Source organism: Eumetopias jubatus, unplaced genomic scaffold, assembly GCF_037043125.1.
Source record: "Eumetopias jubatus isolate StellerSeaLion01/CBP00866 unplaced genomic scaffold, mEumJub1_p1.0 scaffold_8, whole genome shotgun sequence".
NCBI classification, from domain to species: Eukaryota; Metazoa; Chordata; class Mammalia; order Carnivora; family Otariidae; genus Eumetopias; species Eumetopias jubatus.
Genome location: NW_028274814.1, coordinates 413,008 through 425,792, shown reverse-complemented (window position 1 = coordinate 425,792; position 12,785 = coordinate 413,008). Strand labels below are relative to the sequence as shown.

Sequence of the window (12,785 nt, the reverse complement as noted above, 5' to 3'; positions counted from 1 at the left end):
GGGTCATTTCTCTTTATTTTTGATAAGTCTGGCCAGGGGTTTATCAATCTTGTTAATTCTTTCAAGGACCAGCTCCTAGTTTCATTGATCTGTTCTACTGTTCTTTTGGTTTCTATTTCATTGATTTCTGCTCTGATCTTTATTATTTCTCTTCTCCTGCTGGGTTTAGGCTTTATTTGCTGTTCTTTCTCCAGCTCCTTTAGGTGTAGGGTTAGGTTGTGTATTTGAGACCTTTTTAGTTTCTTGTATTGCTATATACTTTCTTCTCAGGACTGCCTTTGCTGCATCCCAAAGATTTTGAAAAATTGTGTTTTCATTTTCATTTGTTTCCATGAATTTTTTTAATTCTTCTTTAATTTCCTGGTTGACCCATTCATTCTTTAGTAGGATGCTCTTTAGCCTCCATGTATTTGAGTTCTTTCCGACTTTCCTCTTGTGATTGAGTTTTAGTTTCAAAGCACTGTGGTCTGAAAATATGCAGGGAATGATCCCAATCTTTTGGTACTGGTGGAGACCTGATTTGTGACCTAGGATGTGATCTATTCTGGAGAATGTTCCATGGGCACTAGAGAAGAATGTGTATTCTGTTGCTTTGGGATGGAATGTTGTGAATATGTCTGTGAAGTCCATTTGGTCCAGTGTGTCATTTAAAGTCTTTATTTCCAGGTGCCTGGGTGGCTCAGTTGGTTAAGCGACTGCCTTTAGCTCAGGTCATGATCCTGGAGTCCCGGGATCAAGTCCCACATTGGGCTCCCTGTTCAGCAGGGAGTCTGCTTCTCCCTCTGACCCTCTTTCCTCTCGTGCTCTCTGTCTCTCATTCTCTCTCTCTCAAATAAATAAATAAAAAATCTTTAAAAAAATATTTAAGTCTTTATTTCCTTGTTGATCTTTTGCTTAGATGATCTGTCCATTTCAGTCAGGGGGTGTTAAAGTCCCCCACTATTATTGTATTGTTGTCAATGTGTTTCTTTGCTTTTGTTATTAATTGGCTTATATAATTGGCTGCTCCCACGTTAGGGACATAGATATTTACAATTGTTAGATCTTCTTGTTTGATAGACCCTTTAAGTAGGATATAGTGTCCTTCCTCATCTATTACAGTCTTTGGTTGAAAATCTAATTTGTCGGGCGCCTGGGTGGCTCAGTCGGTTAAGTGACTGCCTTCGGCTCAGGTCATGATCCTGGAGTCCCGGGATCGAGTCCCGCATGGGGGGGTCCCTGCTCAGCGGGGAGTCTGCTTCTCCCTCTGACCCTTCCCCCTCTCATGTGCTCTCTCTCTCTCTCTTTCTCGCTCTCTCAAATAAATAAATAAATAAAATCTTTAAAAAAAAAAAAAGAAAATCTAATTTGTCTGATATAAGCATTGCCACCCCAGCTTTCTTTTGTTGTGCATTAGCATGGTAAATGGTTTTCCACCCCCTCACTTTCAATCTGGGGGTGTCTTTGGGTCTAAAATGAGTCTCTTGCAGACAGCATATCAATGTCTTATTTTTTATCCAATCTGATAGCCTATGTCTTTTGATTGGGGCCTTTAGCTTATTTACACTCAAGGTAACTATTGAAAGATAGGAATTTAGTGTAATTGTATTGCCTGTGAGGCGACTGTTACTGTATATTGTCTGTGTTCCTTTCTGGTCTATGTTACTTTTAGGCTCTCTCTTTGCTTAGAAGACCCCTTTCAATATATCTTGTGGGCTGGTTTCATGTTTGCTAATTCTCTCTTCTGCCTCATTTATCCTAGCAGTTAGAGCCCCCATTTTTGATTGCACCTCATTAATAACCTTTTTGATTTCAACTTGGTTAGATTTTAGTTCTTTTATTTCTCCAGAAAGGCTTTCTCTAATAACTTCCATGCATTTTTCAAGCCCAGCTAGTATCTTTAAAATCATCATTCTGAACTCTAGTTCTGACATCTTAGTAATGTCCATATTGATTAGGTCCCTGGCGGTTGGTACTTCCTCTTGTTCTTTTTGTTGAGGTGATTTTTTCCATCTTGTCATTTTGTCTGGAGGAGAATAGATGAATGAGAGAACAAAATGCTAACAGGGTAACAACGGAACCCAGAAGAATATACACTAAACAAATCCGAAGAGACCTGAAACTGGGGGAAAAGAATGGGAAAGAAAGAAAAAAAGAAAAAAGAAAAAGATAAAAACAAACAAACAAACAGAAAACAGAATGTGATCAAATATGATCAGGATGGTGCATAGATCAGTGCCACACAACAGATTTTGGGTGTATTTTGGTCTGTTAGAACAAAGTGCCTCCCAAAAGTTTAAAGAAAGAAAAACTTATATATGTACAAAAATAAGGGTTAGTATGATGAAAGGATGGAATATGACTGTAAAGATGAAAATTATAAAATATTTTTAAAAGGTATTGATAGATAAGAAGTTGGTTGAGAAAAGAAAAGAAGAATTAAAAAGTAAAAAAAGAGGGAGAGAATGTGATCAGACAGGAGACTATAACAAAGCTGTACACTAGAGATTTAGGGTATATTTTGGTCTGTTAGAAGAAACTGTATCCCAAAACTTTAAAGAGAGAACAACTTATATATATGTACCAAAAATAAGGTTAACTACTATGAAAGGATAGAATATGACTCTAAAAATGAAAAATAACAAAGTTTTTTTTAAAAAAGGGATTGATAAGATGTTGGTTGAAAAATGGAAAAAGAAAAATAAAAAAAATAAAAAGAAAGTTAAAAAAGTAAAAATTAACATTGAAAGACTAAAGAATCATGGGGAAAAAAGCCATGAATTCTATGTGCAGTATTCTCCTAGTGCTGGCGTGCTACCATTCTCATTGATCAGTAAACTTTGTCTTGGCTGGCTGTTCTTGCTGACATTTGGTGGAGGGGTCTATTGCTGTGGTTCTCAAATGTCTTTGCCAGAGGCGGAATTGCCCCACCCTTGCCAGATCCAGCTTAAATAATCTGCCCGGGTTTGCTCTCGGGAGGTTTTGTTCCCCGCAAGCTTTCCGTACAGCTTTGGAGGATGAGAGTGAAAATGGCAACCTCCCAATCTCCGCCCCAGAGGAGTCAAGAACTCGCGGTCCCACTCCTCAGTACACCCCCAGAGAAAAGCAGTCAATCATTCCTGTCTCCCTGGTCTCCGGCCACACTCCATGCTCACCCAGCCTGTGACCATGCATTTCTATCTCTGGCACATGACCCTGTTTGGAGTCTCCAAACCCAGCAGGTCCCTGCAGGGCGTTCCCGAGCCACTCCTCCCAGGGAAGAAATGATCTGCCACTTGTTGGGTCCTTGCTGGAAGAGCACTGGCCTGACTGTGCTGTGCATCATGGTTTATGGCAACCCCAAGCTGAGAGCCAACTCCCCAGCTCCATTTTTGCAGCTGGCTTCCCCACTCCAATACCTGGGAACTCTGCTGCACTCAGGCACCCCTGGACTTTCTGTGACCCCGCGGGTCCTGAGACCACAGTGTCCCAGCGAGGGTTCCACCTCCTGCTTAGCCACTCAGCGGAGCAGACTTCTAAGAGATCTGACTTTGTGCTCTGCGGCTCTAGCACTTGCCAGTAGCGGCTGACGGAGGCCCCCTCCCCCGCCGTCTATCTTCCTGAATAGCGCCTCGGATTTTCTTTGCACGTCTTACCTTCCAGAAAGTGGTTGCTTTTCTGTTCAGAGAGTTGCTGCTATTCCTTTCTTTAATCTCCTGTTGATTTTGTAGGTGTCCAGAATGGTTTGCTACCTATCTAGCTGAATTCCTGGGACCAGACGAAATCCAGGTCTCCTACTACTCCGCCATCTTGCTCCTCCCCCCATAGTTACATTTAAAAGCAACAATTTGTCAAGGTTTCTGACTTCTATCATCTTTATCTCTTCATCTTAAAATTTTGCATATATGTGAAGCAGTACTTTCCCTTTTATACAGAATACTTAGACTGATGTCATGGTATTTGCAATTGAATACACATCTCTGAAAGCCTTGGAACATATTTGAAGTGCTGATGTTGTTTCATCACTAAGATTATATTTAAAAATTCATTCCTGGGGGGGAATAGATGGCGGAGGAGTAGGGGACCCTATTCCAACTGGTCCCTGGAATTGAGCTGGATATCTACCAGATCACTCTGAGCACCCATGAAATCAGCCTCAGATGTAAGAAGATCTGGATCTCTACAAAGAGAATATCCCAGGTAGTTGGTTTTGAGGTACAAAGCAGGGAGCCATGATTCTGGGGCAGATATCAGAGGATAAAAGGCAGCAAGAAGGAGCCTGGCTGTGGGGATATTGCACCGCTGGTGAGCAATAGCCTCCCACAATGGGGACGGGGCACAGACTTGCAGACCGGTAGTAGCAGGGAAAGGACTTTAGGGCAGCCCCCCCACAGAAACCAGAGCAGCAAGGTCGGGTGTGCAAACTGGGAGCGGCTGGCGGTTCTAGAAGCACAAAGGGCAGAGACAAACCCCGACCTGGAGGCAGGACTGGGAGTGCTTGGGAGGGGCACACAACCCAGGACGTGCAGTTTATAGCAGCACAGACAGAAACGGAGATAGTGTGGCCTGGAGAGCTCACTGAAGAACAGACTGCGATCTCTCTGCTCTGAGGCAGAGGGTTGGAAATGGTCTCTTCTGCTCTGACTCTCAGAAGAGATGCAGAAAACCACCAGAGAACAATAGCCCCAAAAAACTGGTTCCCACTGAGCCCATCCCCCGCCACAAGGGGGCAGAGCAACTCTGCCCAAACAGGGTTGCCTAAGAGTGCAGCAGGCCCCTCCCCCAGAAGACAGGCTGGGAGAAAAAGAGGCCAACAACCCTAAGTTCCCTAGAAAACAGGCACCTTGTTTGGGTTCTACTCAATAATTTGGACTCTATACATTCCCTCAACCACCCATTAACAGAATGACTAGGAGGAGGAACCCCCAAAATAGGAAAGACTCAGAGATTATGACTTATGCCACAGATTTACAAATGGCTGCAGATATAACCAAGATGTCGGAGATGAAATTCAGGGTAGCAACTGTGAAGACAATAGCTAGAATGGAGAAATCAATTAATGGCAACATAAATTCTCTAAGGGCAGAAATGAAGGCAGAATTGGCAGAATCTAAGAATGCTATCAATGAGACCGACCTAATCTAGATAATCTAACAGCTAGGATAAGTGAGGCAGAAGAACGAATTAGTGACCTGGAAGACAAAATACAACATCCTTTCCTGATTAAAACTCTTCAGAGTATAGGGATAGAGGGAACATTCCTCGAGTTCATAAAATTCCATCTATGAAAAACCCACAGAAAATATCATCCTCAACGGGGAAAAGCTGAGAGCCTTTCCCTGAAGATCAGGAGCACGTCAAGATTGCTCACTCTCACCACTATTGTTCAACATAGTACTAGAAGTCCTAGCTACAGCAATCAAGGTATTCAAATTGGCAAAGAAGAAGTCAAACTCTCTCTTTTGGCAGATGACATGATACTTTATGTGGAAAACCCAAAAGACTCCACCCCCAAATTACTAGAACTCATACAGCAATTCAGTAATGTGGCAGGATACAAAATCAATGCACAGAAATCAGTTGCTTTCTTAAACACTAACAATGCAACTGTAGAAGAGAAATTAGAGAAATGATTCCATTTACAATAACACCAAAAACCATAATATACCTCAGAATAAATCTAACCAAAGGGGTAAAGGATCTATACTCTAGGAACTACAGAACATTCATGAAAGAAGTTGAAGAAGACACAAAAAGATGGAAAAACATTCCATGCTCATGGATCAGAAGAATAAACATTGTTTAAATGTCTATGCTACCCAGAGCAATCTATACCTTCAATGCCATCCTGATCAAAATTCCAATGACATTTTTCAAAGTGCTGGAACAAACAAAATCCTTAAAACTTGAGTGGAGTCAAAAAAGATCCTGAATCACCAAGGAAATGTTGAAAAAGAAAAACAAAGTTGGGGGCATCACGTTGCCCGATTTCAAGCTCTATTACAAAGCTGTCATCATCAAGACAGCATGGTACTGGCAAAAAAACAGACATGTAGACCAATGGAACAGAATAGAAAACCCAGATATGGACCCTCAACTCTATGGTTAAATAATCTTCGACAAAGCAGGAAAAGCATGCAATGGAAAAAAGACAGTCTTTTCAATAAATGGTGCTGGGAAAATTGGACAGCCACATGCAGAAGAATGAAACTGGACAATTCTTTAACACCATACACAGAGATAAACTCAAAATGGATGAAAGACCTCAATGTGAGACAGGAATTCATCAAAATCCTAGAGGAGAACATAGGCAGTAACCTCTCTGACATCGGCCACAGCAACTTCTTTCAAGAAACATCTCCAAAAGCTAGTGAAACAAAAGCAAAAATGAACTTTTGGGACTTCATCAAGATAAAACCTTCTGCACAGCAAAGGAAACAGTCAACAAAACAAAGAGGCAACCCACAGAATGGGAGAAGATATTTGCAAATGACACTACAGATAAAGGGCTGGTATCCAAGCTCTATAAAGAACTTCTCAAACTTAGCACCCAAAAAACAAATAATCAAGTCAAAAAATGGGCAGAAGACATGAAAAGACACTTCTCTGAAGAAGACATACAAATGGCTAACAGACACATGAAAAAATGTTCATCATCATTAGCCATCAGGGAAATTCAAATCAAAACCGCATTGAGATACCACCTTACACCAGTTAGAATGGCAAAAATGGACAGGGAAAGAAACAACAAATGTTGGAGAGATTGTGGAGAAAGGGGAGCCCTCTTACACTGTTGGTGGGAATGCAAGTTGGTACAGCCACTTTGGAAAACAGTGTGGAGGTTCCTCAAAAAATTAAAAATAGAGTTACCCTAGGACCCAGCAATTGCACTCCTGGGTATTTACCCCAAAGACACAGATGTAGTGAAAAGAAGGACCATATCCACCCCAATGTTCATAGCAGCAATGTCTGCAATAGCCAAACTGTGGAAAGAGCCGAGATGCCCTTTAACAGATGAATGGATAAAGAAGATGTGGTCCATATATACAATGGAATAGTACTCAGCCATCAGAAAGGATGCATACCCAACTTTTACATCAACGTGGATGGGACTGGAGGAGATTATGCTAAGTGAAATAAGTCAAGCAGAGAAAGTCAATTATCATATGGTTTCACTTATTTGTGGAACATAAGGAATAGTATGGAGAACATTAGGAGAAGGAAGGGAAAAATGAAGGGGGCAAATCAGAGGGAGAGATGAACCATGAGAGACTATGGACTCTGAGAAACAAACAGGGTTTTGGGGGATGAGGGGGGAGGGGGCATGAGTTAGCCTGGTGATGGGTATTAAGGAGAGCACGTACTGCATGGAGCACTGGGTGTTATATGAACACAATGGATCGTGGATCACCACATCAAAAACTAATGATGTATTGTATGGTGACTAAAATAAGATAATAAAATTTTAAAAATTAAAAAAAATAAAAATGAAAATTGATTCCTAGTGAATAAATCTTTGCAGAAGATATTAATAAACAATTTGTGTAATTCCTTTTATGCCATTAGTTGTAAAATCTCCCCCAAATGTAATGAGGTATTAAATGCCTTAAAATATTTTAAGATGCTCTAGGTTTAGGGGAGGGGGCTGAGGGGATGGGTTAACCTGGTGATGAGTATTAAAGAGGGCACGTTCTGCGTGGAGCACTGGGTGTTCTGCACAAACAATGAATCATGGAACACTACATCAAAAACTAATGATGTAATGTATGGTGATTAACATAACAATAAAAAATTTTAAAAAATAAAGATGCTCTAGGTTTACTAATTGAAGCAAAAATATAGATATAATTTTGCTGTTTCTACACCTATGTAACCATTACTTTTTATATACACTTTACTGAATCTATGTTGAGTAATTTTAACTTATTGGAACAGAACCAATAGAAGCCACCCCCTTCCCTCTTTTGTGTTTAACTGTAGCTTTTTTCCATAGCATGTGTTATAGAGCAACTTGCAGGATGCTAAAATTCTCATGTTCATTTTTCAACTGCCAACGATTTGTGTAATGTTTCCTGAATGATTCCAACAGTGAAGCTCTTGCATATTAATCTAAAAAATGCCCAAAATATGGTTTCATTGCATTAAAATACAGAGTGCACACTGTGTTCTGCTGCAGAGCCATGTATCCTAATCTGTTAGTCTCCTTAAAAGTGTGCTATCTACCTCCCCATAGAGTTTATGCACATTTCCTTAATAAATACATTTTATCAGGCAACAAGTAGTCTCTTCAGGCAGATCATCATGTTTTCAAAACAGAGAATGAAAAGTTCAGGTCGGTGTAGAACTATTCACTCAGTGCAGATTAACAGCAGACACCTGCAAATATTTGCAGATATGAGCTTTGTTATAATTCTCCCTATGGAAGTTTGTAAACATAGGGTAGCCGAAATCATAACAGTGTGTGAGTGACAAGGGCATTTCATTATTGTGAATAAGTATTAATTTTGGATACACGTAAGTTTGATGACTAGCCATCAACAAATGCCACATCATTGTAGTTCTCTTTTCATTCATTCTAGGATTTGCTAAAGATTGTATTTGTTGGAGTAAAGGAAAGGGATGTACTGGAAAAAGACCGACATTTTCAAACTAAAAAAATCAATCAGTAGTATTTCCTGTCAATACCCAAAGACCTTCAACTCAGAAAACTTATATATCTAACTTTTCAAGTTTAGGGGAAAATTAAAATGATACAGCTATTTTGCTAATTCCTTTCCCAGATATTGGATGTGTGTATGTGTATGTGTATATAACAGAGAGAGAAAAAGAGAGAGAGAGAGAATCTGTGGTGGGAATTCTGCTTTTTATAATTTTGTATGAATTTGCTCTTGCATTTCAATTTCTCTTTTAACTCTTAATTGTGACTCTGTTTGCCATTTACTTTAATCCATATTTAACCCATGAAAAAGTCCTAGAGAAAATCTCCCATAATACATGTCCTAGAACTTAACTAATTTAATAAGATATTTGTCTTAAGGACTGTTTTTCAAGGTTGAAGAAACAGTCTTTCTTTTGTTCGCTTACACAATTTGCAATGTTTTGGGTTTAATTAAGTGACACAACAAATTGACCAGGGTGATCAGAAGGGTTTTGATCCAAATTATTGGAATGGAAATTCTACTTTGTTCTCCCAGTAAGTTAGAAACCACAATCTTTCACCATTAGATCTGACAACAGGAATTTACTCTATATCCCCTGATATAGCTTGTAAGGAGCAACAGGCCGGGTGTATGTGACCAGAGGTTATAACACTCTCATTCATTATGCTGTAGTCATGAATCTGCCTGTTAGAGACAAATCCATCCATCCATTTAACTGTCATTCCAACCATGAATGTAATGCTATTATAGTAAGGGCCAAGTCCACTGCTCATGCCAGATATTGTTAGGAATTCAATCCATCCTATGTATGAACATTGACTCCTTCAAACAACAAGATTTTGAGTGAATTACATATTGAGTGGTGAGTTTTCTTGGCATTTAATTATCCAGCTCAAAGAAACATGCTTCCCTAATTGTTCCTGAGGTTATTGCCTAGCACATAAATAAAAGGAATTTTGTGAAGAAATGGTATGATATTGGCAGCTGTAAAAAACATTTAAAGTTATTGTAATGTCTCTTTTAGTGTTGTTTTTTCTTATTCTTAATTCCTATATGTCAGTAAAAATTGACCATCTTTTAGATATGATATCGTTAGGTAAAATTATAGGGAAATAAATCATAACAAAAGATATATCTATTTTTACTTTTGTGTATTATATTATAATCCTTGTCCACGTATTTATATTAAAACATGACTACAAAGATAGTAGCAAACATTGCTTCTCCTTTTCTTTTCTTTAAGTAATCATAGCTAGAATTTGTACTCCTGGTCCATTGTATCACATATGTGGGATCAATTTTTCCCTTTCAAAAATTATGTGTTATAAGTGAGGAAAGGACTGTATGGTTATTCTCATTGCTTTTGTTCAGGTATTTCTCATACTTAAAAAGGAGCTGACTGGCTAGAAGAAAACCACCACCTTTTCTATCTGGCCTTTTGAAAAAGTCTAGCTCCCTTAGGTAAGAATGTGAGTTCCTTATGTCTTCAGCCCTATTGACAACTCTACAATCTACCCTCCCAATGTGACCTCTTCTCTCTCCCTGAACCCCACATGTCTTGGCTGGTACTGGCTTATCTACTCTGGATGCCTTCCTTCCGTATCTCTTGCCACTGAACATTACCTCCCCATGACTTGTTTATTTTACAACTGGAAGTTTGTAACTTTTAATTCCCTTCACCCATTTCACTTACTTCCTACCCTCTTCCTCTGGCAACCACCAATTTGTACTCTGTACCTATGAATTAATTTTCCTAGGTTCTACATATAAGTTAGATCACACAGTATTTGTCTTTCTCTGCCTGACTTATTTCACATAGTATAATGCCCTCAAAGCACACCCGTGTTGTTGCAAATGGCAGGGTTTCCTTCATTTTTATGGCTGAATGATATTTCATTATATAAATTATATACATTATATATGTTACATATATAATATATAAATTGTATACATTATATATACAAATACTTGTATAAACATGTGTATATATATTATGTATACATTATATACTATATTAACTATATATATTTATATACATTATATAAAATTATATCAATTGACATATTATCTATAATCTTTTATATATCACATTTTCTTTATCCATTCATCCACTGTCGGACACTCAAGTTGTTTCCATGTCTTGGTTATTGTAAATAATGCTGCAATAAACATGGGGGTGACAATATCTTTTCAAGATAGTGATTTTGTTTCCCTCATATAAATATTCAAAAATTAAATTGTTGAATCATATGGTAGTTTTATTTTAAAATTTTTGAGGAATCTCTGTAATATTTTCCATAATACCTGCACAAATTTACATTCCCATCAACAGTGCACAAGGATTCCCTTTTCTCAACAGTTTTGGCAATATTTATTATGGTCTTGTCTTTTTTATATTATAAGCCATTCTAACAGGCAGTAGGTTATATCTCATTGTGGTTTTGAATTGCACTTCCTTGATGATTAGCGATGTTGAGCACCTTTGCATGTACCTGTTGGTCATTTATATATCTTCTTGGAAAAATGTCTATTAAGGTTCTCTGCCCAATTTTTTTTTTTTAAAATATGGAATGCTTCATGTATTTGCATGTCATCCTTGCACATGGGCCATGTTAATCTTCTCTGTATCATTTCAACTTTAATATAGGTACTGCTGAAGTGAGCACACCTCTGCCTATTTTCTAATTAGGTCATTTTTGCTTTTTTTTCTCTTGAGTTGTATGAGTTATTTACATATTTTGGTTGTTAACCACTTATTATATATATGGTTTGCAAATATTTTCTCCAATTATATGGTTGCCTTTTCATTTTGTTCATGGTTTTTAAACATTTCTTAAAAAGAAAACTTGTAACTCTTTATAACAAGGATACATAATCAAGTTATTATTAAGCTCATTAATTTTTAGTTTTCCAGAGTCACCCAAATAACAATTAACAAACACTTCAATTCACTTAAAATAGTACCATTTAATATAATATGGTTTTCTGTAATGTAGTTCAATTAACAATAATTGAACCTCAGATAAACCTCATTGGCTATGATACTGCCACTGTGCATAGCTGTAGTTCAAAATGGGTTGGCAAAATTGTCCTCTACCAACCTATAATTCAAAAACAATACATTTTTATTACTAAAAAAGTTGAATAATTTGACAATAGGATTTAAAAGTCTTGAAAATTAAGATTCATCTTACATTGTAATTTCATTCATTTCATTAACATTTCTATTTTTGGCCTTTCTAACCTCTGTGACCATCTTTGATAAACTTCCTACTCAACTTCATAGTGTTATGATACCAGGGTTACCAGGAAAAAATAGAAAAAAACACTCCTACAATTAATACAATCTGTGAGTGCATTTGTGCATTTTCTTAGATACCTTACCCTAATACTTAGAACTCTCATGATCCTTAGAGGAAAAGTATTAAATATTCTTGACTTAATGCAAACAACAGGAAAGAATGAGAGTGTGCTCCCAAATTCATAATATTCAGCAACACCGTGAATTCTAATTAGATAGTAAGGAAGATTTTACAGAACACATGATGGCTTCCCTATGAGTTTAGATGGCTTTATCATTTATGTGACAGTAAAATATTTTATGATCCCCCAAAACAAATATCCAGTTAAGAAATGGGCAGAAGACATGAATAGACATTTTTCCAAAGAAGACATACAGATGGTTAACAGACATATGAAAATGCTCAACATCACTCATCATCAGGGAAATACAAATGGAACTACAATGAAATATCACCTCATACCTGTCAGAATGGCTACAATTAATGACACAGAAAGAATAGAGTTGGCAAAGATGTGGAGAAAGGGAAACCCTCTTACACTGTTGCTGGGAATGCAAACTGGTGCAGCCTCTTTGGAAAACAACATAGAGGTTCCTAAAAAAAGTTAAAAATAGAACTACCCTATGACCCAGCAATTGCACTACTAGGTATTTACCCAAAGGATTAAAAAAATGGTGATTTGAAGGGACACATGCACACTGATGTTTATAGCAGCATTATCAATAATAGCCAAACTATGGAAAGAACTGAAATGTCCACCAACTGATGAATGGATAAAGGAGATGTGGTATATATATACAATGGAATATTACTCAGCTATCAAAAAGAATGAAATCTTGACATTTGCAATGAAATGGATGGACTA

At 37.8% G+C, this 12,785-nt stretch overlaps 1 non-coding gene across 1 annotated transcript; it reads right to left on the bottom strand.

Moving 5' to 3' along the window:
- Positions 1-11,177: 11,177 nt before the first annotated feature.
- On the bottom strand, positions 11,178-11,284 carry LOC114222444 (U6 spliceosomal RNA). Its single transcript, XR_003611949.1, has one exon. It is a non-coding gene; the product is annotated as a U6 spliceosomal RNA (small nuclear RNA).
- Positions 11,285-12,785: the final 1,501 nt, after the last annotated feature.